This window comes from Pygocentrus nattereri, chromosome 15 (assembly GCF_015220715.1).
Source record: "Pygocentrus nattereri isolate fPygNat1 chromosome 15, fPygNat1.pri, whole genome shotgun sequence".
Taxonomy (NCBI): Eukaryota; Metazoa; Chordata; class Actinopteri; order Characiformes; family Serrasalmidae; genus Pygocentrus; species Pygocentrus nattereri.
In genome coordinates, this window is record NC_051225.1 from 4947995 (window position 1) to 4975374 (window position 27380).

Here is a 27380-nt window from a genome sequence, read left to right on the forward strand (position 1 = left end):
ACACTCCCGCTTATGTTCTATTGCTTAAATATTATGCATTATAAAAAAATATGCATTAACTTTTACTCATGCCACGTTTAATGTTGGATTTTTTCCAATAAATTATTCAGCAAATAAACAGTAATAATGTGTATGTTGTCTGTAGAGGATCTGTTATCATATCACTTAGAACGTCAACAGTAACAAACCTCTGCAGGCAACTGTAAATACATAAAAATAAGACTGAATTTGACCCATAACTCATCAGAATTGTTGCATGCCACATGCCTGCATGCTGTGAATGCTTGAAGGCCATGAACGCCAGAGAGAGAGATGGCAAGCGGTGTGTCCCTGTGCACTCTGCTCTCTGCTGTGTGAGAGTTGATGCTCAGTGTTTTCATTGGGCTGAGCTGTGCAGCAGTCGGGACAGCGCTGTAGTTTAACCTTGTCATGAAGGGTTACGGCACTGCCGCGGAGCTGAGTGTCATTCCACTGACAATGTCTACTGTTATTTTATTCCAGGCTTGTGCTGTAGCACACGGCTGGAAAAGTGTACAATATGCCCGTGTGCCCACTATGCAAGGGCATCCACTGGCATTTGCTTTTAAGAAGAAAAGCATTTTTATGCCATGTGAGAACCATATTTGCATAATGCAACACAGCTGATCATGTTAATATATATAAACAGTTACATTTAACATTTACAGCATTTGGCTGACGCTCTTATCCAGAGCGACTTACAATTTGGTCATTTTACACAGGTAGGCCAAGGTGGTGTTAGGAGTCTTGCCCAAGGACACTTATTGGTATAGTGTAGGGTGCTGCCCAGGTGGGGTATTGAACTCTAGTCTATAGAGTAGAAGGCAGAGGTGATATCCACTACGCTATCCAACCACTATATTTATATTATAATTTTATTTATATTATAAATTATATATTTCTCTTCACCTCCAGCCAGTTCCTCCTCTGGCCTGGCTTATGTGTGTTCAGATGGTCCTCATGAAGCTTGTGAGTTTTCTAATGATTCTACAAAGATGTTGCACTTGAACAGCTGGAAATGTCGCATATACAAGTTCTAAACACAAGCAAGTTCCATGATATCGGAGTTTACGTGTTGTCATATGTAAATGTTTGACCACTCCTGGCCAAATGACACGCTTTGTTGAATTTCTAAGTGTTCACTTGCTTTACAGAGAGCACAATTAAATACGGCATTTGCTGCTAATTTGACATAGAGTGGGTTTACATGCACTTAATCCAATAACCTCAAATCTGATTTTGTCAGTAATCTGGTCAACAAGTTTACACGCACTTGAGTAATCAGATAATGAGGAAACTCCGGGTCTATACGAGTCAGACAATAATCAGATTTCTGCTTTGTGACCGGCCAAAAAACTCTCAGAAGAAGACGAGACGTAAACGTAATAGAAAACTTCATGTTGCAGCCTTTATTTTTTTAAACACGGCGCCACTTTACCTGGAAATGTGAACGATCGTCTAGAAGATGAAGAATATTTAAATCCCTTGTTTAGTCAAGCGGTACCTCCGTCTGTTTTTCGCACATGCTTAGAGACTGAGACTCTGATTTCTTTCAGATTTGAGTTTACATGCACTGAGAAATCTCATTCCTGAGCTAAAATCCAGCCTCTTAGATTTCTAGACCTCACTGCAATCTAAAAAAATCAGTGTGCTGTTTACTTTTAATTATTTAATTAAGTGACCCTTATTATTCCCCATTGTGGAACATTTCACCTCGGCATTTAACCCGTCCGTGCAGTGAAACACCACATACACTCTAGTGAGCACACACACACTAGGGGGCAGTGAGCACACTTGCCCGGAGCGGTGGGCAGCCCAATCCGCAGCGACCGGGGAGCAGTTGGGGGTTAGGTGTCTTGCTCTAGGACACCTCAGTCATGTGCTGTCGGCTCTGGGGATCGAATCGCCGACCTTCCGGTCACGAGGCTGGTTCCCTAACCTCCAGCCCACGACTGTCCCAATGACCATTTGAATAATCAGATAACTGCAGAAATCTGGTTGATCAGATTATTGAGTGCATGTAAAGGAACCAGACAGAAATTATGTTGTCATAACCATTAATAAATTTACTGCTAACCGTGCCTGCTGTTTGCCACAGCCCTCATCCCCCAGAATTCTCTGGGAGATCATGTGACTGATCATTCGCACTCGGACTCCAATCTTGACCACTGGAATACTCCATTACCCAGGATTCTGTGGAGTCTCAGGTGACTTCGGACTCTTGGGAATGCTCCTATTAACGCTCTCAATCCCCTGACTAACTGTTTTCACCTGTGTGTGTGTGTGTGTGTGTGGGGTCATATGACAGGTAGTTTAGAGTATAAAAGCCTGGGTGTTGGTCAGACTCATTGCGAGGTGTTGTTTACCCGAAACTACTGAGCGTTTTTCCTGTTCTGATTATTGACCATGTGGTTTTTGCCTTTTTGCTTCGTTTGTTCTGTTTTTGCCTCATCGCTTGGTACTTTCACTTGTTTGTTTGATCTGAGTTTTGGCTTTTGGCCTGGATTTTGCTTTGTGTTTTGCCCCCTTTTTGACTACGGTTGGTTTGGTTTTATTAAACGCATGCATCTGGGTTTCTGTCACAAAGTTCCAAAAGCACATTTGATGATTTATTAGCCCCCCCCCCCCCCCCCCCCCCCAATCTGTTAAATTGTGCACTAAAATTTACAGCAAAAAGCCTTATTTAAATGTGTTCTCTGTTCTTAACCGTCTAGGGCATTTTCCCGAATTGTACATTTCTTTTTAAATTCTCCTTTCAGTGCACTTGCATATAACATAATACCCATACGTTTTATATCTAAAAGCTCCATTATCTGCAGCAACTTCACTGGCTGTAAACTCTTTGAATGCCATTTCATGCATCTCCAATGTCAACTTACTGTTCAAGATCCTCTGCCTGCTCCTATTCGATTGCCTGCTTATATGCTATTGCCTTATCTGATTGTTTAAATGGCTCACATACAGTGCATCTGACATGAGACTGATGTCTGGTATTGCTTTCATTAAAATTTCATTAAGCCCCTGAATGCAGCGTTCTCTTTAAAAGCACTTCCCACAGTATCTGTTTAAAAACCATGCAGTTTATGAATGGTAATATATTGTTTTTCTGTTGGGAAAATTATGCACTGTGGCGAAATTATGCACAATCTGGCTTTGTGTGCTTTGTATATGCAGCTGCGATTGCCTGAAAAACATTGCATAGGCTTGAATTCTAATTGTGTGCTAGGTCTACACATTATACTGTTTCTCTTTTGTTATGAAGATGAATTGTATGTAGCTGCATCACTTCAGTTTATATTATTGCTTCTGACTAAGGGAAAATGAATCTTCTCTTTTTATATATATATATATATATATATATATATATATATAATGTGTGTGTTGTAACAAGAAATATAAGACTATGGTAAGAATATGAAAAGATTATTTAACCTATTTGTAGACATTTTGGTGGCTTTGTATTTGAAGGCTATCTGCAAACATGCTTTATAACACATGCATGAGCACTGCAAACCCAAGTATTGCCTTATAAATGTTACTAAGGCCTTTTGCATGTGTTATAAGGTCCCTATGTAGGTAGCCTTCGAATAAAGTGTCAAAAAATATTGAATATATCTTTTTCTGAGATTGTGGAAGGATTTAAAAAGATTGCATGCTTGGATGAATTTTAGTGAGGAGGATCGCCAATGGCCTGTGAAGAGCCCTGACCTCAACCCCACTGAACAAATCGGAGATGGAAAAACATTGTTTGTGAGCCAGGCCTTCTCGTCCAACGTCAGTGCCTGACCTCACAAGTGCTCTTCAGACCGAATGGGCACAAATTCCAGCAGACACGCTCCAAAATCTTGTGGAAAGCTTCCCAGAAGGGTAGAGGCCATTATAGCCGCAATAGAGAGGGCAGCAACTCTTTATTGATGCCCGTGGCCAAGGTGCATTTATACACTACAAAATGACTATGAAACGTGCAAAACTCCATTCAGAAGGTTATTGCGTCAAAAGTTCTGATCTGCATTTTCAAAAGCATAATTGTGTGCAGAAATTCATAACTTCAACTTCATAACCGCCCTGAAGAACACTTCGCCCAAGCCTTCCTCTCCACAATAGCTATCGGCTGAGTTCTGCTTCACTTGAGCTTTAAATTATTTAATGAGTTGCATAATTGGCCAAATTAAAGCCCCAATCAGCAAAAGGCTTTGCTGTCGGAGGTCCTCTAGGTATCCTTAAATCAAGCCTCGTTTGAGACGCTGAAAGAAGACAAATCTGCTCAGCAGAGCACGTAATGACTTCAATTGAATATTATAGAGGTTAAGTACAGCAAACAGAGGGCATTTAGCCATGAGGGCTTTTCACTGTCCACCTTTTGGACTGTGTCCTGTTTTTGGAGAGAGAGACAGGGGGAGAGCGATGAGGGGCGATCAGGGGCCTTTTGCTTTCTCTGGCCAGACAAAGTCTAGTTCTGCTGCATGCTTCATAGGGTACCTAATGAGCGTGTGCAGTGTGTGAGGAGGATTGCAAAACACTAACATTCAGGACTTCAGACCCACTAAACCAGCTCAGACCTCTGTAGTTCTCATGCTTTGTTTGTGTGCATGTACTTGTTTTGGCACACTTTCAGGACTTATATATCCTGGGGTCTAAAATACAATCCTGACTTTGAGAAGTCAATTATTGTTGGTGTTTATTTTTCTTCATGTCAACACATCAGTCGTCAATTTCATGATGAATGGACTGATAGAAATGCTCTAAAATCACTGGCAATAAAACCTCTTTACATTGACTTACATTGAAATGTAAGTGTTTTTGCCCTCTCCTGTAAAGGTAGGTACTATTTTAGAGATGCTTGTTTTTGATTGTATCTATATATCTACTCTGTCTGTCTGTCTACCTACTGTCTGTCTTCTCTGTATCTACCTACTCTGTGTCTATCTATCTGTCTACTCTGTCTGTCTGTCTGTCTGTCTGTCTGTCTGTCTGTCTGTCTGTCTGTCGTGTCTGCGTCCGTCTATCTATCTGTCGTGTCTGCGTCCGTCTATCTATCTGTCGTGTCTGCATCCGTCTATCTATCTGTCGTGTCTGCGTCCGTCTATCTATCTGTCTACTCTGTCTGTCTGTCTGTCTGTCTGTCTGTCTGTCTGTCTGTCTGTCTGTCGTGTCTGCGTCCATCTATCTATCTGTCGTGTCTGCGTCTGTCTATCTATCTGTCGTGTCTGCGTCCATCTATCTAGCTGTCGTGTCTGCGTCCGTCTATCTATCTGTCGTGTCTGCGTCCGTCTATCTATCGTGTCTGTCTGTCCGTCTGTCTTCTCATCTTCTCTGCCTACCTACCTACAACTCAAAAGATGAGATTTACTCAATGAGTGATTCAAACAGCCAATCAGACAGCTAGTAGAGAGGAGAAAAGAGGACCGGGACGGAGGAGCCGATGTTTATAATGTGTGGATTCAGACTTCGTCACTGTGTTTACAGTTTCAGCTCAGCTGCTAGTTTGTAGTGAAACATTTCTCCAGCCCTCACTGCGATATCAACGTTTCTAATAATCCTTAGTTTTTTTTGTGTCATGTGATCTGGGGAGATCTGGGAGTTTGGGTTCTTATTCGTAGCTTAAACTCATTGTGTGTTATTCTCTCTCTATTCCTTGTCGGCTAGTCGGAGCGCCTCACAACAAAACAAGAAATTCTGTAACGAACTGATCTTAAGTTTGTGATGTTCTCCGTTTCAGAAATCTGTTAAGATTAAATCTGTTAAGTCCTGTAGTGGCAAGTAGATATTTTGATATCTAATCTCTTCAGAATTATTGTCTGATAAAGAAATGACTTGTTCTTAATGGCTGTTTTAGGTCTCTGAATTTTGCACAGTACTATATATCAATATAGTGGATATATGTTTGACACACACACACACACACACACACGAGTGTGTGTGCTTGTGTTTACTCCTCGGAGTGTTATTGTGAAAAACAATGTTTGTTTGAGGTCCCAGTATCGGCTTGTAAAGAAAAGAGAAAATTAGAAAAAGACAGACAGTCTGGCTTTTGCTGACAATACGTTATTGTGATCAGTGATGAATTTTCCAGACAGACTGCTTTAAATTTTAATTGACAAGTGAGCTGGAACTGCAAGGAGAAGAGGAGAGAGACCTGGGGATTTACACACACACACACACACACACACACACACACACACACACACACACACACACACACACACACACAGAACAAGAGCAGGCAGCCTGAAGGGACAGTGAGCACTAAGGCCTGTTATGAATGAGACTTGGTGCTTTTGGTGCTGAAGCATTTCCAGCTTATAGGACTGCTGACTGTAAATAATTCAGAGCTAATCAGGCTGGTATTAACTTGTTGGCATAGTAGCAACTAAATATGGCTGTAGTTTTACAGCCATCGCCATGGTTATGAGGAGGCATTCACTCACTCATCTGTACATTCTCTCACTCAAGCACTCATTTATCCACGTTCTTACTCACTGCCTTACTCAATCTCTCACCATTCACTCTGCCTCTCCCACACATGATCACACTCTTTTACCCATTCATTCACTCACTCATTCACTCACTCATTTACTCATTCACACTCACTCGCTCACACACTCACTCATTCACTCATACCCTCACTCATTCATTTATTTTCTCAAAATTAATCCATTACTCATCCATTCACTTATCCACTCATTCACACGTTCTTTTGCTCATTTACTAATCCACTCACCCGTTCACTCACTCATTCATTACTTATTCACTCCCTCACTCATGCATTCACACATCCACTTACTGACACTCTATCCTCTAACCAGTGCATCATCCATTATCTCATCCACTCACTCACTCACTCATTCACCCATTCATTTACTCATTCACCAAGTTGCTCACTCACTTTCTTGCTATTCAGTTTTTCCCTCACACACATTCTTCAACTTACTGATTTACCCGTTCACTCCCACATTCAATAATTCATTAACTCCCACAGCTACTCATTCACTTGCTCATTTACTCACTCATTCACCACTAACTCATTTACCCATTCACTGCTTACACATTGACTCACTCACTCATTCTCTTTCACTCATCCACAAACAGTCCCATAATCAGATTGTCTCATCCTCTCACTCACTCATCTATTTGCTCTCTTCTTTCTCTCTGCCTCCAGCTCTGCTCTTCCAGCCCAGAAACTGTCTCTTTGTTTAGCAGGATTGTATATGTTGCTGTTCTCAGGCGCCGCTCATTCAACACATAATTATTTTTGTTTACCCCTGCGCTGTATCTCAGTCCTGCAGCGACGGGGCGGTTCTCTCAGGAGCGCGCCGGCTGTGTCCAGCGTCAGCCTAAATACACTCTCCATGTTACGCACTGAGATTATAACTTATGCATGGTCAGCGTGTACTGTAGTCCCTCTCTTATTCCACACTGCAGTAAAGTAGGGTATTGTGGGTATTCTTGGTCTTGGTCTCCCAACGAATTGCAGGCTCGTTAATTTCACAGCTTAATTACACAAGCTGCAATTACATGCCAGCTGTTCTCAACATCCCCCTCCCCCAACCCCAGCACCCCAGATGGCTGAGGAAGAAATATGAGTGGTGTTTTTTTTCCAGCTGTGGAGCAGCCACTGAAGATGTGAAATTTTTTGTTTGTTTGTTTTTGTATTCTGATCTAAAAAAAAAAAAAAAGTCCCACCCACATCCTGTTCCAGCTGTTGACCCTTTGACCTTCTGCCGCAATCAGTGGAAATCAATAGAGACTCTTAAAAGAGAGCTCCATCACAGCTTTGAGGTTCTACATAATTAATTAGATTGTCTGTTTAATATTTTCGTTTTGCTTATTTGTGCACTCTTACAAGAAATGTGGAGCTTCCAGTGTTCTTTAGTAAAGGCAGTGGTTTTATATATACAGAACTGTGCTAACTCAAAGAACCATTTTAAAAGGTTCTATGCCTGGTTAAATGTAATGGAAAACCCATTTTCTATCATATAGTTGGCTTACAACCCACCAGGAGCTGGAAGTAGCTCAAAATATGTGTCCAAATGTTTGAATCAGGGCGTAAAAAGTCCACTAAATATTAAACCTCCATACATCTAACAAATCTGCTTACTCATGAACACGTCCGTGTTAAAACCGTCTTAAGTATTATTTGGCAGCGTCGTTTTACAGAGATCTCATTTGTAATATTGCATGAACGTATGCCCGCCTTCAGGGTGCGAAACACCCCCTGGTATTCAGGGGGTCCCATGTTGGCTGACTACTCCAGCATTGGCTGCCTGGTAACTCCCTCGCCATAGCGACGCTGATGCTAGCTTCAAGCTTCAATGGCAATAGACTTTGTTTGGTTTAACAAGTGTTCATCTGGAAATGCTCTTTTATAGTTTGGTAATGTGCTCTTTCACACATTAATTGAGACGTTACACATCTTTGGTTTGAGAAATGAATAACAATTAGTTTTTCTACCATTCTTTTGGGAACTTGGGCAAGCTTTCAGATTTACAAATATGCGGCAGCACATTAAAGTTTTTCAGAAGTATCCTGGGCATAGGCTTTAAAGAACCAACTTTGGACAAACGGCGGGAACCAGTTTGCTACAGCGCCACCCTCAGGCAGACCAGTGCTGCATCTACAGTGAAAATATCAAAGAGAGAAGTTGTCAGTTGGGGGTGAAGCAGCTAAACAGTAACTTGTATTTCAGGATTTGTTTTAGACCAAATGGTTTTAAGATGTTCAGGGGTCCAAGAAGTCAATTGAGATGTCCTGGACCTCCCCAGGATCCCCTGTGTTTGAAACCTTACCCACAGTGAAGTTTACAATAGTCGGCATGTGGCCTTAAGCTTGCTGTTACGAATGTGCCACCAAAGTGCCACAAAACTCTCTTTGTGGACGTTGATCTTGGATTGATATATCTGGCAAAGAAATAGATGTAGGGAACCAAGCATGTTCAGAAAAGGCTCTTCTACTTTTCCAGGAGGCTCCATGAGTCCAAACCCAAACAATCCAATTGTGGAACACAACACAGCCTCCCGTTCAAAGGTCTAAACCATCTCAAACCTACAAAGTGTTTAGTGTGTCCTTCACTCTCACATGGCGGTGCTCCTTGCCTTGGCTGTGATGGATACAAGCTCAGCTAGTGTGGGTAGCTACATGTGCTGGTCCAACTCCTCTGGCAGCTTCCTGAATGCCAGAAATGGCCCCGGAACCATTGTACTCAGCTCCACCATCAGCACAAAGTGTCGTTTTCAAGCCGTGGCTAACAATACCAGGCCGCCATTCTGCTCCACCCTTAGGTCCTTCCGTCAGGCCACCACCAAGGCATCCTCGCCAGCCCTGATCCAGGACCCCTCGCTGCCACTTGCTTTGCCATCCTTCATTGGGCTCTGCTTCCAGTCCTCTCTATAATCCAAAATTCTGACTATTTACACTTTAAATTCTCTCTGACAAAGTTTGCGGTGCTTTCCCAGGAGGTTCTGCATGTCCATGGCTGGACAAAGCAATAGTTTTCCTTTTTATTGTGTACTGCCATTAAACCTTTTTCCAGTGGCCACAGGATGTTTAGAAAGTAGCCTAAACAAACCCCGACTTTATCACTTCCACTCGCAGCTGTTTTCAATGTAGTCTATTTTGTATGGAAAACTGCAAATCTGTCAACCCTGCGCAGAAGAGAGAACCAGTAAATGAATGCACACATGCAGAGAACGGTACATTGTTCCTGGTTCCCGGTTCCTGCACGTTCCAAATTCCCAGTTTTTTTCCAACTGTTAAATGCAGTTTTACTATAGCAGCTGTTTCAAGACTGTTCTCTGCAGTTCTATTAATATTGCGTTTCTAGAACTTTGTGCCAAGATTGGAGGGGCATCACCCCCTCTTCTACAGTTTTGGGTGGGCCAGTTACCCAATGCCCCCCCCATAGCAGATTGTAGACTTGCTGTAGCTAAACTTATTTCGAAGGGGAGTATGCAGTACCTGCTTGTAGGATATTAAGCCATATATTTTAGCTCAACTTTCAGCTTTAAATCTTATGTTTCAGAGAATATTGTATCCATGACGCATTGCTGTTGCTATGTGTAGGTACTATGCTAGTTATGCCAGTGTCGTTTTACCATTTCACCCATCATACTTATACACTGTACACTGTAATCCCGCGTTTTGTTTTAAGTCAAATAATTTAAGTCTGTTCTATATAAAACTCAATATAACCCACATATCGCTCAACAATTTTAAGTGATGGGGATGTTTTTTTTTAATTTTGTACACTCAAATGGCTTTTTTTGAGTTGAATTAACTTATTGCTATTTCGTTTAGTCTATTAGTCGCTATGGCAACTTTCAAACCACGCATTCAAAAAATGATATTTCTGTTGGTTTTAGTAGTTTCTTAAAGTTGCTGACCAAATGTGTGAAACAGTGAAACTAAATAAGCTGTAAAATACGGTTACGTGTTTTTGTTAACAAAATCTCAGCTGCCTGACGTTGTTGTTGGCTAAGAGTGAAGGTTATCGCTCTCTTTGCTGATGAGTGGGCATTTGTTTCGGTCAGTGAGCATCACAGTAAAGGTTAACCCTTTGGTGTTCGGCAAAGTGGTTAATATCACTTAATTAGAAAAAACATTCTCAATAACCGAATGAAGAACCTAATATAATTATTATTAATGAATTATCATCATTATTATTATTAGTTATTCTAACTCAAGTTTTCATTACACATTACAACCGGTTTCCTTGAACTTTTACAGTAAATTCAACTTATCTGGGCTTACAGTGTAGCTGTTTTAACTGTGGCCTCCAAAGAACCGTTCAAAGGGCAATTAAGTGCTTTTCATGTCTAAATGCTTGAATTTCTAAACCACTTATCCCAACATGAATTGACACAGCTGAGACATAGATGACTGCTACCCACAGTCCTGAGGGTACTTCATCCTTGTAAGCAGTAAACAGCCATATCCTCACCCTGATCCAGTGTAACTGGCATTTCCTTCACGTAAAGGTAGCCTCTCTTGTCTACAGTCGTTCCATATGGGAATGCGCTCTGTGGATTTGAGTGAGCGTGTCCCTCTCGAAGCACCATCGGGAGCAGCTCATACATCTGCTTCTTCTGATAGGCTGGCGTCCTCTGTACAGACGGGCCGTGGGTAGTGAGTGTTGGTTGCAGGCTTTTTGCTGCTGTTCCCAAGGACTGGCTGGCCGATTTGCTGGCATGACATCCTTTCTCGAGCGAGCAGTCGAAATTAATTGGGAGGGAGAGACAGCGGGGACTTGCTGACAGTGGGAGATAAAGTATCAGCCCCAGCACCAGAACCTCCAGAGCAACCTGTTGAGCCCTCTGTGCTGATTTGGTGTGTCCCGTAACATGAACACCACTGTGATGCACGGCAGCTCTCTTGTCTGTCCTCTTGCTGGAAGCTTTCATAGCTAAATGTGAATTATTACACATTTTTCTAAGGATTGCGGTCACTTTTGAAAGGACTACATCAGGGAAAAACTCTTTCCTTGCTCTTTTAGATAAACGACTACTGTTCCCTCCAGTTTGTACAGCTGATGTATGGAAACTAAAGACGGGGTCACACTACATGACCTCTACCACAATTTAGCCCTGATTCTCAGTCTGGCGGAGTCTGAGCTGGTCAGATAGTCTGCAGATTTCTGGGGAGTCGGAGTCAACAGTTGGGGAGGGAGTCGAGTCGTGTTTGATGGGCAGAGACTCAGATTTTTTGGCCTCCCGATCGTGTATCAGACCAGTTGGAGTTTATCATGCATGCAAACCGACTCTAGTGTAAATTGGTCAACGACTCAATCTGAACAGACTCCTGCAACAGCCAATGAAAACAGGGTGTGAAATGACCAACACAGTAAGTAAACAAAGAAAAATGGCTAAAAGTCTCACATTTGGAATGAAGCCTTTAATGAGCCGAGTTTGAGGCACAATCGAGTTATGTACATTTTAAAACTTTAAAATATGCCACTTGGTCCCCCCACATTGCCTTTTCAGGCTGAGCCCGGCCAGGTTACGTGGGCTGCCCAGCCACCAGGCGCTCGCTGGGGGACACTACCCCCAGGCCTGGCTCCAGGGGTAGGTCCCGGTGACCCTATCCTGGGCAGGGTACAAAGTATTCTGTGCCCGTTTTTCATGGTGGGTTTTTGGATCTGAATCTTCTCTGCATCCTTTAATGTTATGTGCCATCGATGATAAAATGCAGAAGTTCTTTGCTATTTTATGTTGAGAAACGTTGTTCTTGAATTGTTGCACTATTTGGTGTGGTCTTTCTGAGAGTGCTGAACCCTCCTTATCTTTACTTCAGCAACAGAGGGGTGGAGTCTTTCAGATCAACCACCAGGTGATTTTGTAGTGTTATTCAACTTTAACAGCCTTTTGTTCTCCCGTCCCGACGTTTTTGGAACGTGTTGTTGGCAACAAATTCAAAACGGGCAAATCTTTTTCAAAAACAATCAAATTTCTCAGTTTCAACATTTGATGTGTTTTGTACTTTTTTTCAAATAAATGTAGGGTTTAAATGATCTGCACATCATTGCATTTTGTTTTCATTTACATTTGGCTTAGCATCCCAACTTTTTTGGACATGGGGTTGTATTTTCTGATGTTTTGCTCTGAAGAATGTCAGTCAAGTCATACTGTAAATAGACAGTACATTCTTAGCAAATATGGTTGTATAGAGTAGCTCAAAAAAAGGTTCTTTTTGGTGGAAACCTTCTTTAAAAGCTTCTTTTAAAGACCGTATACAGCACATTTTGCACCGTACAGAAGACCAATGAGAAGCAAAATGAATGTATTAATGTTTTTTTTGAGCAATGCTGTACAGAACCACTTTTCAGGATCTAATTGGGTATTTCTGGCTTTTGATTCCTATCAAGGCTGCAGTAATAAACCTAACAGCTAAGTAAAGACAAACTGACTCCCTACTCTAAAGTGAGAAAACATGCCTAGTTACACTTGCACTTAAAAAGGTGTTAGCGTCTGGTGCACAACCTACATTTGACCATGTCATCTGAAGGATCAGTGCTGAATAACATTGCTTGGCAAACACGCTGGAAATGCTCTGAATAGAATATGTCTGGCACTCAATGTGTCTCAATAAACCGCTTTCAAAATAATATGTAAAAAAAATAATAATAAAATGGAAAACTAAAAAGAAAACACTCCACTAGTGATCCATAAAAACACTCAATTCCATCTAGTTACTGCTTAAAAAGTAACAAACACAGTTAACTACCAGCTACTGGACTGATGAGGCTTAATACGGGCATTTAATAACGGTTTAATCTTCTTCTTCCGGCCGCTCCCTTTAGGGGTCGCCACAGCGGATCATCTGCCTTCATTTAGCCCTGTCCACTGCCTCCTCTACTTTCACACCAACCATCTCCATGTCCACCTTTACTACATCCATAAACCTTCTCTGAGGTCTACCTCTTCTCCTTCTACCTGGCAGCTCCATCTCCAACATTCTTTGCCCAATAAATCCACTATTCCTCCTCAACACATGTCCAAACCATCTCAACCTGGCCTCTCTGGCTTTATCTCCAAATCTTGTCCAGCCTTGTGACTCTCAACGAAAAATCTCAGCATCTGCATCTCCGCTACCTCCTAATAACGGCTTAATAACGCCATTTATTTAGAAAAACCAAAGCCCAACACACCATCATTCTGACAGACTGCAAAACACTACATACACTGCAGATACAAGATATTGTTTGCCACATGGATGGAAACGTTAATGACAGAAGAGAAGAACTAAAGATGGTATAATAGATCTAATAATGAGACATATTTCTAGATCATTAGAATAATCATTAATTGCAGCTGTATTCTCATTTGCTTTGGGTTTGTTTCTCTAATAACAGGGTAATGGAGTTTTATAGCGCTTAATGGGTCAAACTGACTCATCTTACAGCAGGAAATTACCTCTGCTGAACTTATGGCTCATCTAGTGTGATTGAAATGGAACGGGTCAGTGTGTCCAGAAACAGAAGTGATGTCTTGTTTGCAATAATCAAAATGCTCCCATAACAGAAAATGTGGAAAATGTTAGTTTAAATGAGAGTGTGTTGAATGTCTCATTTTTTTGCCCGTGTACAGGGAAAAAAATGGAAAATTAGGATTTTAATGAAAAACGAGTGCGTTATGATAAGTAAATCATGATCTGTAAGGGGTGAAATACTTATCAATTTAATCAATATTTAGTATTAGTTGAGCTAAAGATTATGAAGAAAAATCTACTTTTGAACTACTTTGGGAAAACATCCATCAGGTCAATCTGACCCGGGAACATTATTGCTTTTCCTGACAGTTGAACACAACAGGAGGGTTAAATGAAAGCAGGCCCTGTTGAAAAGTGGCCGTGGGTGACTGTAGAGTGAAGGTTTAAGGTCTAGAGGATGCAGCTCCTCCATGCTTTTGTTTCACTGTTGCTTTGTAGATGTATTGGGGCCATGAGTGTCCCCTCCATGAAGACTGGGCCCTGGATCACAGACAGATGGCCTTCACCTGATAACAGTGATGATGGTCACATCCAGGAAATATGTATTTGTTTGTATTCAGGTTGACTTGTGCTGTGTAAGGTACACACTTAAAACTCAAATTTGTTGACTTATTGGGAATATAAAACCATAAAATATCAAATGTGCTATAACGTTTGCACAGGCCACATTTTATGCTTTATTATTTTTATTTTTATATGTTACCTTCACAAATAAACTGTAAGGGTGTAGTAAACTGTGCAGAAGTGTGCTCTCTGTCACGGACGTGTTAACTTATTTGCTCTTAGAAAGTCTTTTTTCTTTATTATTTCTTTATGTCTTTGTTTTTTTTTCTTCCTTTATGTCTTTCTTTATTTCTCAAGAGGCAACGAGACAGAAAATTGCACTTCCACTGTAAACATTCTCAATCTTTCTTGAATGCTGGATGAGGTGTGTGTGTGTGAGAAGGTTCTGAGGTTCCCTCTAATTTCAGAATCCTCTATACATTTTCAAAGGGACTAAAGTCATGCAAGCACCTTCACCAGTATTTAGAAACCAGAATTACACGTGTGTGTGTGTGTGTGTGTGTGTGTGTGTGTGTGTGTGTGTGTGTTTGTGTGTGTGTGTGCATGCACTTCTTTTTCATAGACAGACTGTCCCTCCCAGAGGGAAATTGCAGTGTTTCATTTGCAAGACATATAATTGCACATAAACTTGCATATTGCTGCTGTCAGAACAAAACCTTGTATCTCTAAAAGGGTAACTTCACAGGAAAAGGAAAAAAACACCTTTACTCTTAATGTAAGTCAATGGAACCAGACTTTTTTCCAAGTCATTTTGGGCCTTTTTATTTGGCTCCTTCGTTGTGAAATTTACACACAATGTAAAGGGCAATATGTATTTTTAAATTATGTCAAAAACTGAAGAACAACAAAAATGGAGATACAAGGTTTTCTTCTGACAGCAGTGATACACTATGCAGAAAAATAGAAATAAACCTAGCTATAAGTTAAAATACAAGAGAAATGAACAAACGTATATCTATTTGCATATTTACATGCATATGAGAGATTTGTTGTATTTACATGACAGCAGGCACTGAGTGGCATGAGGTAAACTAAAAGCACATATTATAGACTTGACTCACTCAGGGCTGCATCAATATTACTGTGTAAAGTGCGCAGTGAAAGCGTCATTACAGTAGTTGTGATATATTGCACAGTGTGTATTAACAGGAGAGGAGATACAGTGACGTGGTTCAGTTCAGACAGCAGGAGATCAGTACCATATGTACAGCAGGGAGACTCGCTGTAGAGTGGCGCTCTTTAACACAGAGCAGTTATAACAGGATATATTAGGATTACCTGCATGATCAGGAAACTACCATATCAAAATACTCTGCATGTGTCTAAGTGTCTACAGTTTGGAAAGCTGCTGATGTCATTAGACAGCCTGTGTAATACTGAAGGTGTTGCGGTCCAAGCTGGTCATTATTTTTCTCGGTGTGCTTAAAATGCTGAACTTGCACCACTCACCCATTTCACTGCAGTGTTAAGTGGACAAATTATTCGCTTTATTAAGGTGTGTTTTCCCACATTCAACAAGAACTGTCCTTAAGATGAATCACCTGAGTTTACAGGTCATTTTCCACCTGCTATATAATATATATATTACACATACATCACACCATATCATCTAAGCTGCTTATCCTTCTGGGTCATGGGGGAGCTGGAGCCCAATCCCAGCAGTGGAACGCAAGATACACCCTGGACTGGTCCGTCACAGGGCAGACACACAGATATGTACAATCACACACACACACACACACACACACACACACACACACACACACACACACACCTAGGGGCAATTTTAGAATGTCCAATTGGCCTGACCACATGTCTTTGGACAGACATGGGGAGAACATGAAAACTCCACACAGAAAGGACCCTGGTTGCCCAGCTGGGGAATCCAACCCAGGCCCTCCAGCGCTACCCACTGCGCCATCAAAAACGTATGTATTCATAAGAATGAAAAGATGCTGTTGTAGGCAATTACAGGTATCTACAGCAAGTAATTTGCTTCTGTTGTTGCATTTTGGCCCTCTTGGTTCCTCTTGGCAAACTATCTTCAGTGTCTTACGGTTGCAATGGGGCCGTCTAATTTCAAAATCCTCCATACGTTTTCAAAGGCATTCAAGTCAGAACATTATCTAGGCCATGCGAGAACATTCACCTTTTTAAAAAACAAATTTGAGATCCATCTTCTCCCCTTTCTTGGCTGATTTGTCCCAGCACAACCTTCTTCATTGATGCGTCATACTCCAGTACCATTTGCAGAGAATCAGCTCCATGTCATGATGCTCCCACCCTCATACTTCACCGTGGCTGTTATTGGGCTCATACGCACAACCCTTCTTTATCCAAATATGAGCTGAATTATTGCCAATGAGCTCTGTTTTTGTTGAGCTGATGAGTTTATGATTCCAAAACAGTCGTGATGTGTCTCAGTGCTTGAGTACAAATTCCAGAAGTGCATCTCTGCGCTTCTTTGATAGCAGAGAGGTTGTAGGAACTGCTGTTCTGCTGCTTTCAGGTTGTCCTGCAACTCTTTATGGGTGAGCAATGTGGCTGCTAGCTTCTCTTCACCTCTTCAGGGATGTGTGGTTTCTTATCAAACCAGCTGTACTGACAGAGATGCTTTAGGTCTTTTGCCTGGGCTTGGTAGCTTTTTCATTTGAGTGGTGTTCAATAAAGTCCTACTTTGAGAACCTGAGTAAAGTCCTTCACCTTCACCGTGATTGCTGCTTGAAATCTTCACAATCAATGGCAGCGTCTGTTGCAGTGACTTCAGGTGCATTTTGCATTAGAACATTTTTTTTGTTTTGTTTTTATTTCTGCAGCAGAAATATGTGGAACTTCTATTCTGTGAAAATCTGAAGTGGTGAGAGGGTGTTTCTGATTTTGACTGGCACAGGATGTGACCTTTTGTGTGCCGTGTAACTATGTATTGTTCGACTGGTCAGAGAACAGCTCCATCTAAACTAACAAGTCCATTACTGCAGTGCAGGAAATACAGAAGGAAAAACAGAGAGCCATTCTCTGTGTGATTCAGCGAGAGCCGTGACCTCTCTGTCTGGACACTCAGAGGGGTCAAACACAGAGAGAGAGAGAGCGGGTAGGTCCAGGTGACACACACACACACACACACACACACACACACACAATCAGAAACATGCACAGAAGGAAACGGACACACACGTCGATGTGGGAAGTGGGGTGCTGAAGGGGGTGAGGGGGGCGCCAGCGCTCGCAAATCTCAGAAGTGTTTAAATGCAACTCCTAAAATAAATGAAATAAATGACTTTTTAAAATGAATTATGTGCTGTAAAGTCCTACAGCCACATGCAAAAGATTGAACACCCCCAGTCAAATTTCATACTTTGTTGACGTTCTTTAATTTTAGTCCACAATTTCGGTTCTCCTTCCGAGTTTAATGTGGTGGAAAAAAAAAAAAAAAAAAAAAGCACAACATGAAATATATGCCGTGCGTCACGCGTCCTGCTGAGCCTGGACTCAATCTCCCAGAACTCTCTGAGAGATCATATGACTGCCACATATTCCTGTGACTTTGTTGCCTCCAGGGACTCGATCTCCCAGAACTCCCTCACGCCACCATCATGAACCAATCGCTGTTCAGTGCCGATATGCCTCACCTGGTCCTTGTAATCATTGAGCATATTTACATGCACTTGATAATCTGATCATAATCTGATTTCTGCAGTTATCCAGTCATTCAAATGATCATGTGAACACCACATCTCCAATCTAGAAATCTAGAAAAGAGGCTGGGTTTTAGCTCAGTAGTCAGATTTCTCAGTGCATGTGACTCTTACTCTGATTTCTTTCAGATTTCTCAGGCCGCGCATGTGAGAAAAGAGATGTAGCGAAATGACGAAGTATTCTTCATCTGCTAGGTGATGTATGTTCATATTTTCAGGTAAACCGGCGCACTGTTTTTTTTAAAGCCGCAGCTTGAAGTTTTACGTTATGTTTACAGCAAGTCTTCTCTGATTTTATTGGCTGGTTGTAAAGCAGAAATCTGTTCATTGCCTGACTCATGTAGACCCTTTATCTCATTACTCAAGTGCATGTAAACGTGTTGATCAGATTCCTGACAAAATCAGATTTTCTGCCGTTATCGGATTATTAATTGCATGTAAACACACTCATTGTCTGGAATAGTAGGTATATAAGCCTTAGTTCATCTTGTTATGAAGGACTGCGTCTTTCTTGGAGCCACTGAGTGTTTCTTACTGCGATTATTGTTTACCTCTGTATCAGATTCTGTTTTGCATCTTCAAATTTGCCTTTTTGCGCAGCCCTTTTTGGATCTGGTTTGCCTTTCTTGTTATTGTTTGTTCCTTGTTGGTTTTGGATCATTCTGGATTTGACCCTTGCCTGTTTCCTGACCACGAGTATTGATCACGTCCAAAACAGGAAAGCGACCTGTGGGCGTCTTTTTTTCTTTTTTCTGGTTTGTTAAATTCGGCAAACATGCAGAAGCGTGTCTCTGTAGTGTTAATTTATTCGCACCCCGAAAATCAACAAAACGGGTCCCTTCACAAGGGGTGCACAAACTTTTGCACAGCGGCTGTAGGTATACATAAGCATTAAAGCATGTCATGACATGTTCTGTTTGAGGGAAATGGCACTAAATCTATATTACAAATGGAAAATTACTTCGCAAGGCGTCACTTAAAAACCTTAAACTTAAAAACACTGTCCCTGGACACAAACGAGTCTGTCCTCAGCTGACCTCAGTATGGCAGACTGAGCCTCCTGCATTTTTAACAACCTGGAAATATTATCATCTGTCACAGCGCTGTCTGCGCTGCAGGCGCCAAACTGAAGAAGTGTTTAATATTGAAAATGTAATATTAAAACTGGTACATTTAGATTGCATTTATTAGACCTGAGAGGCTAAGACAACTGGCACTTTCAGTGCCATAATCTACTCTACAGGTGCCTTTCTAGAAGGAGGAATAATATAACCAGACAGCTCCTCAGCTGCTGATCTAATTTGACAATTTTAAATGTGACAATTTATGAGGAGTGAGCTATAAACAATGATAAATTTAAAAAAAAAATCATAAATAACTAAAATGCACGTTCTCCCTGGATCAAGATTGATGACCTAGCAAATGCAACAACGCCCAGATTTCATAAAAGAGGGTAAGATTACATTGCAATAAAATAAAAAAGCTTAGATAAAGATGAGGTTTATTGTCCTTCAGGCTGCCGCACACCGAAGGCATCAGGTGCTGCGTCCAGGAATTCAGAACTGTTGTATTTCTTGAAGGTGCACACAATGCTGCCAACAGTCTACATCTATACGCACCACAGTTCCCGTCTCTCTATTACTGCATTAACTGTCCAAGACCAGACCACGGTATGCATCTGTCTGAAGTCTGTAAGATAAGCAGACAAACGCTAATTGTACCTCAGCTAACAGTATTGGCCTAGTCCCAATCCAAACTTTCCTTGTTTAGCTCGAGTTGGCTGATACCAAACGTCATAAATTCACAAAATGATGCTGTTTTATTTCATTAAAGCTATACAGTAGTAGAGTGCAAAATCTGCTGTGGCCTTTAGTGCTAGGTTGGCTATATACTGTGAAAGTTTCATGCAACTAGTCACATGTGATGAGTTGCAAAAAATGTTTCACAATGTAAAGTGAGCCTAACACTAAAGGCTACCGCTCGTCAGATACAGCGTCTCGCGTTGTGTAGCCCTTAGTGTTGGACTGGCTTTACACTGTGAAACTTTCATGCAACTAGTTACATGCAATAAGTTGCACAAATGGTTTGCAATGTAAAGCCAGCCTAACACTAAAGGCTACTGCCTGTTAGACACAGCATCCAGCATTGTGTAGCCTTTAGGGTTAGGCTGGCTTAACATTGTGTAACTTTCATGCAACTAGTCACATGTCATGAGTGGCCCACAGCATAATTTTCATGCAACTTGACAGTTACACGAAACCAAAGTTGCGTGCAACACATTCAGGTACTCTACTAGACAGCCAGATTAGCAGGTGACATTTTTTGATATCTGGTTTTAAAAAAGGATGGCTCTTTGAGGGTTCTTTAGTAAAGAGGATTGTTCTATATAGAGCCATGAACACTCAAAGGACCCTTTGCATGATGAAGGATTTTTTGAATCATGAAAGCGTTCTTCAGAATGATGGAGAATGTGCTGTAGATGATTTCATGTAGAAAAGGATTCTATAGAGCACCAATAAAGGGTTCTTCTATATTACGATGTTAAGTTTGTAATGACAGAAGAACCCTTTTTGATGTCCGTGCAAATTATGTCGCAGTGCATGCTGGGGATTGTAGTGCAGCTTGCTGTGAAATGGGCTAATAAAATTAAAAAATAAATCATTTTGAGAGCCTGATTGGATTATGTCAAGGGCCTTTTCTTTGACACCATGTGATTTTAAAGTAGGTCTGCTAACATGATCATGTAATGCATTATTGGTTATTTCATGAACCTTTTGGCGTTGAGACACTTGCAGCTGAGTTTCATATGAGTTGCAGGACACATTTTGCAACTCATGTGCAATTAGTTTCAATGTTTCAATGCATGTAAGTTTCAGCGTGTAAAGCCAGCCTTAACTCCATTCAAGCAAGGTAATCATGGGTAGCTCAGCCATGGAAAGACAAGACCCAGTGATCAAGTAAAGGTTGTATATGATGTATTGTATATGTATAATGATGTATAATAAACAAATAAACATGCTCTAAAAATGCTTAATTCACACTAGTTATTACTTTATACAGGAGCAATGAGCAGCCAGTTAATTATCAACTGTGGGCTTTGTAATGGTTTGAAGACACACCCTAGGGGTGTGTGTGTGTGTGTGTGTGTGTGTGGGTGGGTGTGTGTGGGTGTGTCTGCCTGCACTGCAATGGACTGGCGACCTGTCCAGGGTGTTTCCTGCCTTCTGCCTGATGATTGCTGGGATAGGCTCCAGCACCTCCCCCCCGCCGCGATCCTGAGGGAGAAGCGGCTTAGAAAGTGTGTGTGTGTGTGTGTGTGTGTGTGTGTGTGTGTGTGTGTATAAATATATATATCTTCAAAATGTTATTTTTACAGTTACACAATACCAAATTCTGAATACCCAAATCATATTCCTCATTCACAAACATGGCAGAGGACAAGTGTCCAGCACCCTGAGATGGATCAATCTGAACCTGAAGTCCAGAACTTGTGACTCTTCAGCGTCTCTGCGTTTCTTCTTAGCATGGTTCTTTTCTCAGTTACACTCTGACGCCCACGGCTCGGTTGCGCTGCGTCTCACCTCGGCTTTGAGCAGAAAAGCTCAGAGTCATTAGCAGATCTCTGACTTCATGGCAGAAGTGGCACAGGCCACCTGTACAGCGCAACACCGTCCGGGGTGCTAATTGGTGCAACAGCAAGTCATAAATTAGAGGGCACAGAGGAGCGAGCGTACGGGACAGAATCGACAGCTCTGGCCTTTGGCAGAGCCTTCACACTGCGGGGACGACCAAACACAGGCCAAGGCTCAGTGCTAAACCGTGTGAATAATGGCCCGAGCATAACGGCTTACCTGATTTTGAACTTGATTTTGAGCTGTTAGTAGAAAAGATTACTTTTTATTTTTCTGATTTTGATTTGGATTAAAAGTTTTTGTTTTTGCAGAAAGAAGTCATCAATGGTTGACATTAAATGTAAAAGGGTGGAGAGCCCTCTCTGGGTCAGGGATAAGCTCTTGCCTCAAGTGGAGGAGTTTAAGTATCTCGGGGTCTTGTTCACGAGTGATGGTACAAGGGAGCGGGAGATTGACAGGCGGATTGGTGCTGGGTCAGCAGTGATGCGGGCTCTTTACCGGTTTGTTGTGGTAAAGAAAGAGCTGAGCCATAAGGCAAGACTCTTGATTTACCGGTCGATCTACGTTCCCACCCTCACCTGTGGTCATGAGCTTTGGGTAATGACCGAAAGAACGAGATTGCGAATACAAGCGGCAGAAATGAGTTTCCTCCGCAGGGTGTCTGGACTCTCCCTTAGAGATAGGGTGAGAAGTTCAGTCATCCGGGAGGGACTCGGAGTAGAGCCGCTGCTTCTTCACATCGAGAGGAGCCAGTTGAGGTGGTTCGGGCATCTGGTTAGGATGCCTCCTGGACGCCTCCCTCAGGAGGTGTCACAGGCAAGTCCACCCGGGAGGAGACCCCAGGGAAGACCCAGGACACGTTGGCGTGACTATATCGCCCAGCTGGCTTGGGAGCACCTTGGAATCCCCCCGGGGAGCTAGTGGAAGTGGCTGGGGAAAGGGAGGTCTGGGCCTCATTGCTTAGGATGCTGGCCCTGCGACCCAAAACCCAGAAAAGCAGAAGATGATGGATGGATGAATGCAAATGTAATCACTAGCATGCAGGGAGGGCATACACTATGTCGAGGTGGGGGTTTAGGGGCTGTGCCATGGGCCGGGCGGGGCAAGGATTGGACATGAACTCAATCGAATCTGACCACCTCCCAGAAAAAATAACTGAAATTTCCTTACTTTCAAGACTTTGACATAATATGTAAACACTTAACATTAATGTTTGAAAATTTACAGTTCAGCTTGAAAATGTTCAAGCAGCCTGTTTTAACTAGCTGTTTTTGTTATGAAATCAATGTGCATATATATGTGTATATATATATATATATATAATGTTAATTATAATATCTCCTCTCACTCCGTTGAGAACTCCAATTCTCAGACTCCTCTGGGGGATCACATGACCATGGACTCTCAGCCATCCACCTATCCACGCTCCAGTTCACCTGATTATTGATTGTTGTCAATAATCTGTTCATGTGCCCATACAACCTGTTTATTTGCATAGTAACCGTACAAAGTCCTGTGTCAGTCTACTTTGCATCACCGAGCCTTTTGTTCCAGTATTTGACTTCCCGGTTTGTTTTCTCACTTGTTTTTCCCGTTTACCGTTCTAGCCTGACCCCTTTTTGTTTGCCTCTTTCTTGTGACCTTTTGTTCTTGTTCTTTTACTCTGACTAAGTTTAGTCTGTATTGCCCCATGTGCCTGTGTATGACCCTTTGCCAGTTTTTGTACTTCATTTTTGGCTTAGCCTTTATTGAACATTTCAACCAGCCTCTGACTTTTGAACGATTATTTCAGGCTTTGCAGGATGACAGCAGTGCACACTCACCATATTTGATGTACTTGCTACCTCTTTTACATAGTGCAGCTTTAAAAATAAGCTTTACTACGTAATCGTGCGAATACCGAGCACTTTTACAGCTTCAGCTCATCTGATGGGATTTTAGAATTAGCAGTGCAGCGGAGAGTAGAGACTCCCTTGCATTACAGCCATTGAAGATTTGCCCATATTACTACTGACTTGTCAGTGACACAGTGACAGCCCATCCTCCCCCTCAGAACCCTGACCTTCACTCTGGTGGGGGTTGAGAATTTTGCACTAAGCACGTTAATCTAATACAAATGTAATTCATTTCATACTTTGCTATGTAGTTAAATGTGCAGTTACAAAATGGTACAAGGTTTAATAAAAACTGTCCGTTCTGTATTTCATCTCAAAGTATCCCATAGAGTCTAAACACACAGTGACCACAGTGTTTCATCAACCATGTAGGACAAAAGATCGCATGTTAGCGGCCTGCGTTGTTTTTGTGCTTTTTCATTTACGCAAACTTCGGAACATTCGTATGAGCTCTCATGCAAAAAAACAAAAAAAAAAACCCCAAAAAACATAAAAGCCTTTTTTATCTTAGACTTATTACATTCTTCATAATTGCATGATAATCTCTTTATTCTTATCTCCTTTATTCTTAAAGGCGATGCAATCAGACACAATTCAAAGGAACCATGTTTGCATTCATTAGCTCTCTTCACACATTTAAAACATGAAGGCCTGTGCAGCACAGAAGCAGCCAGATCTGTTTTCAGCCCAAGAGGATGGTGGGAAATCAGCCGCTGGTGATATTTCTCTCATTGATTGCCTTGTTCTCCTCTGAGAACGGAGGTAAACATATAATAATGTATACAGGAAAGACGCTCACGCTGCCGTTGGTTAAGTTTACACCATCTTTAGTCGCGTTACAGGCAAATCTAATTCTGAGGGGTTGCCTCAAAATGTGATGTCACCAACATGCAGGTTTAAAGGGTGGATCTGGGACAGACTCGCTGCTAAACACAGGCTATGCATGAAGAAATGATCAATCATACTGATTTCATTTAATTAGCTACATTGCTTATGGACCAGCCTCTACCAACTTGATGGCAATGGTGAAATCTCGAACTGAACCACGAGCCCTTCGAGCTTCGAGTACAGCTCGGCTTGACCTGCCATCCTTCAAGCCGCGTGGAAGACAAGCGTGGAGAATGTTCTCTGTACTGGCGCCCAGGTGGTGGAATGAACTCCCACTGGCTGTCCGAACAGCCCGAGTCTCTCGCTGTCTCCAAACGTAGACTGAAGACGATCTCTTTACACAGCACTTAAATGAGCACTGAATTAAGTATTGTTTGCAATATATTGTGCTGCACTTATATATTATGTTTTATTGTATTGCACTGTGTACTGTAGTTTACTGTATTGTATTGCACAGAGTTCTGTGTTCAACTCTTCCTTTTCTCTCTGTATCTACAGTGACTGTGTTTCTAGCAGTATCTGAGCTCAGGACCGTCTTTCTCTCTAACCTACTGGTAACTAGCAGAGATACTTTCTCTAGATAGACAAAGCACTTCTTGTAAGTCGCTCTGGATAAGAGCATCTGCTAAATGCTGTAAAAGTAAATGTACATATCTACAGAGGCTTGATATAGATTATAAGAATAATGCAGCTCAATGACGAGGAAAATAAAATAAAAAAATGCATTTAACTCACATTTATTTATGTTGAAGGGTAAGAGGCCAGCATTGAGTTGAGGCTGCACTGATGCAGGCTTCATGAAAGGCAGTCTAACAGGGCCAATCTCTGATTAAATGGTGTCTCCTAAGGTGGAATGGGAAAATTTGAACAAGAACCACAAATGAGATGTTGCATTCAGCCTCGAAAAAAATTGGATGCCGGGAGACGTTTTACAAGAAGCGGTTCAACTTTTGGAAAAGTTTCCTGCCAGAGATGCGAGAAAAGTAGATATAGCTGTCCTAAAGCTTAAAGCAGAGCAATGTAAGTCTATGTTTTTCATTTAAATTATACTTTTAGCCTCTACTAGGACATCAGCACATACTGAGATATATTTACAGTCAAGATGGTAAAATGGATATAAAACACGAAACTAGTAACATATAATACATGTGACTGTCTCTAAATACTTGTAACTGACCAAAATATAATAACAATTATCCTAAGCTCATAAGACTTAAACCCCAAAATGAGAAATAAGACACCATACAGCATTATGTTCCTAGCCAGGACTTGCAAATGAGGAAGACCTCCATTGTTCCAACTTAGACAGGGCCTAACACATCAAAGAATTACAGGGAGATGCAAACAGTCAGGCATTACCAGTCAGTTCTAACACAACTGTCATTGCAGGACTTCGCATGCAGCAATTCGCCATCTGAAGCTCCAAACATCATGACAAACAATTAATTACTCCATCCGCTCCAGCTTTAGGTGAAGTGAATCAGAAGACGTCCCGCTCAAATGCCTTTCTTAATCACTGCTAAAAGAAGATGCCAAGCCTGGTGCTAATGAGAGAACATCTCCGTGATAGTCAAAGCCACTAGCTTGTTTCTATTAGCAAAAGCAATATGTGCTGTGCTCTTTCCAGCAATTACCATCCCAGCTTAATTAGCTTCAGCTTGTGCTATAAGGACATTTGGCAGAGTTGTTTTATTGATTTTGGGAAATGATCATCATAGGAGTAGAAATGACAACTCTGAATCAAACCTGCATTGGATATAAAAGCTGCAGGTGCTAAAGGATTTTAGAGCGATGAAGGGCAAAATCATTAGTGCTCAGCATTATGTAGAAAGCCCTGAGAACTCTGCCTGAAGGTTGAGATATTTGTCAGAACCTGGTGGATCCGGAACATTTATGTTGGGATTGATCCATTCTGGTCAAATGTTGGCCTTGGGTTACACTGAAATTTCACTTTCTGGTGCCTCGTAATGCATTTTGACCTTATTTTAATACTCCTTATTTTATTTATTCTTTATTATTTATTCTTCCTCCCTTTCTTTACCACTCTAAACAGTTCCTAACCTGGCATGCTTGCATTGGGACTATATATGGCTTTAGAAATTAGTTCTGGGAACTAAAACTGTAATTATTTCATCAGTAAGTTTTGATTGGAGACCAAATGGTAAAAATAGCCAACCGAAAATGATCCAATCAGAATTTTTTGTCCATCTTATCTAGGTAGATACAGTCAAGCAAGCTCTCCTATTGGTTATGCATTTAGAAGCTGGAGTGAAGGCCTTACACATTAGATTAATGATATGCATAATTAGAAAGTGACCGAGCAATCAACCAATCATATTTTGATTTAGATAGACTAGGACAGATTTTGTGAGAAAAAAGACCAATGGAAGCTTTAGCAAAGTTCTGCCAGGAACACTCTAATGCTTTGTCATTCATACTCCTGACCGATCACGGGCCTCCATCTGTCTTAAAAATGACTCGACTTGACCTATTCTGCTGCTTTTAGGTGCCTATGTTTTAACGTTCCCCTTCTCCCTCCCCACCACCATCAGTTTGCTTCCTTTGTGGTTATCTGGGGGGGTAAGCTCCACCCTTGCCATCTCCATCTGTTAGGATTAGTGAGGGTCTTGACGTTCAAAGACCTGGACAGAAGATGGGACATATGCCAAGGACTCTTTCATTTCTACTGAATTGTTATCTTTCAACTT

General features: G+C 41.6%; 1 long non-coding RNA gene across 2 annotated transcripts in view; it reads left to right on the forward strand.

Annotated features, from left to right (window-relative positions):
* Window positions 1-27380, forward strand: part of LOC108424948 — a 93499-nt gene that overhangs the window by 15147 nt on the left and 50972 nt on the right. The window contains exon 3 of one of the 2 annotated variants that reach the window (XR_001857672.1): window positions 14437-14616. The exons of the other annotated variant lie outside the window; for it this stretch is intronic. This is a non-coding gene — a long non-coding RNA (uncharacterized LOC108424948). Of the gene's footprint in view, window positions 1-14436; window positions 14617-27380 lie in introns of those variants that run through there. 2 annotated transcript variants of the gene reach the window in all.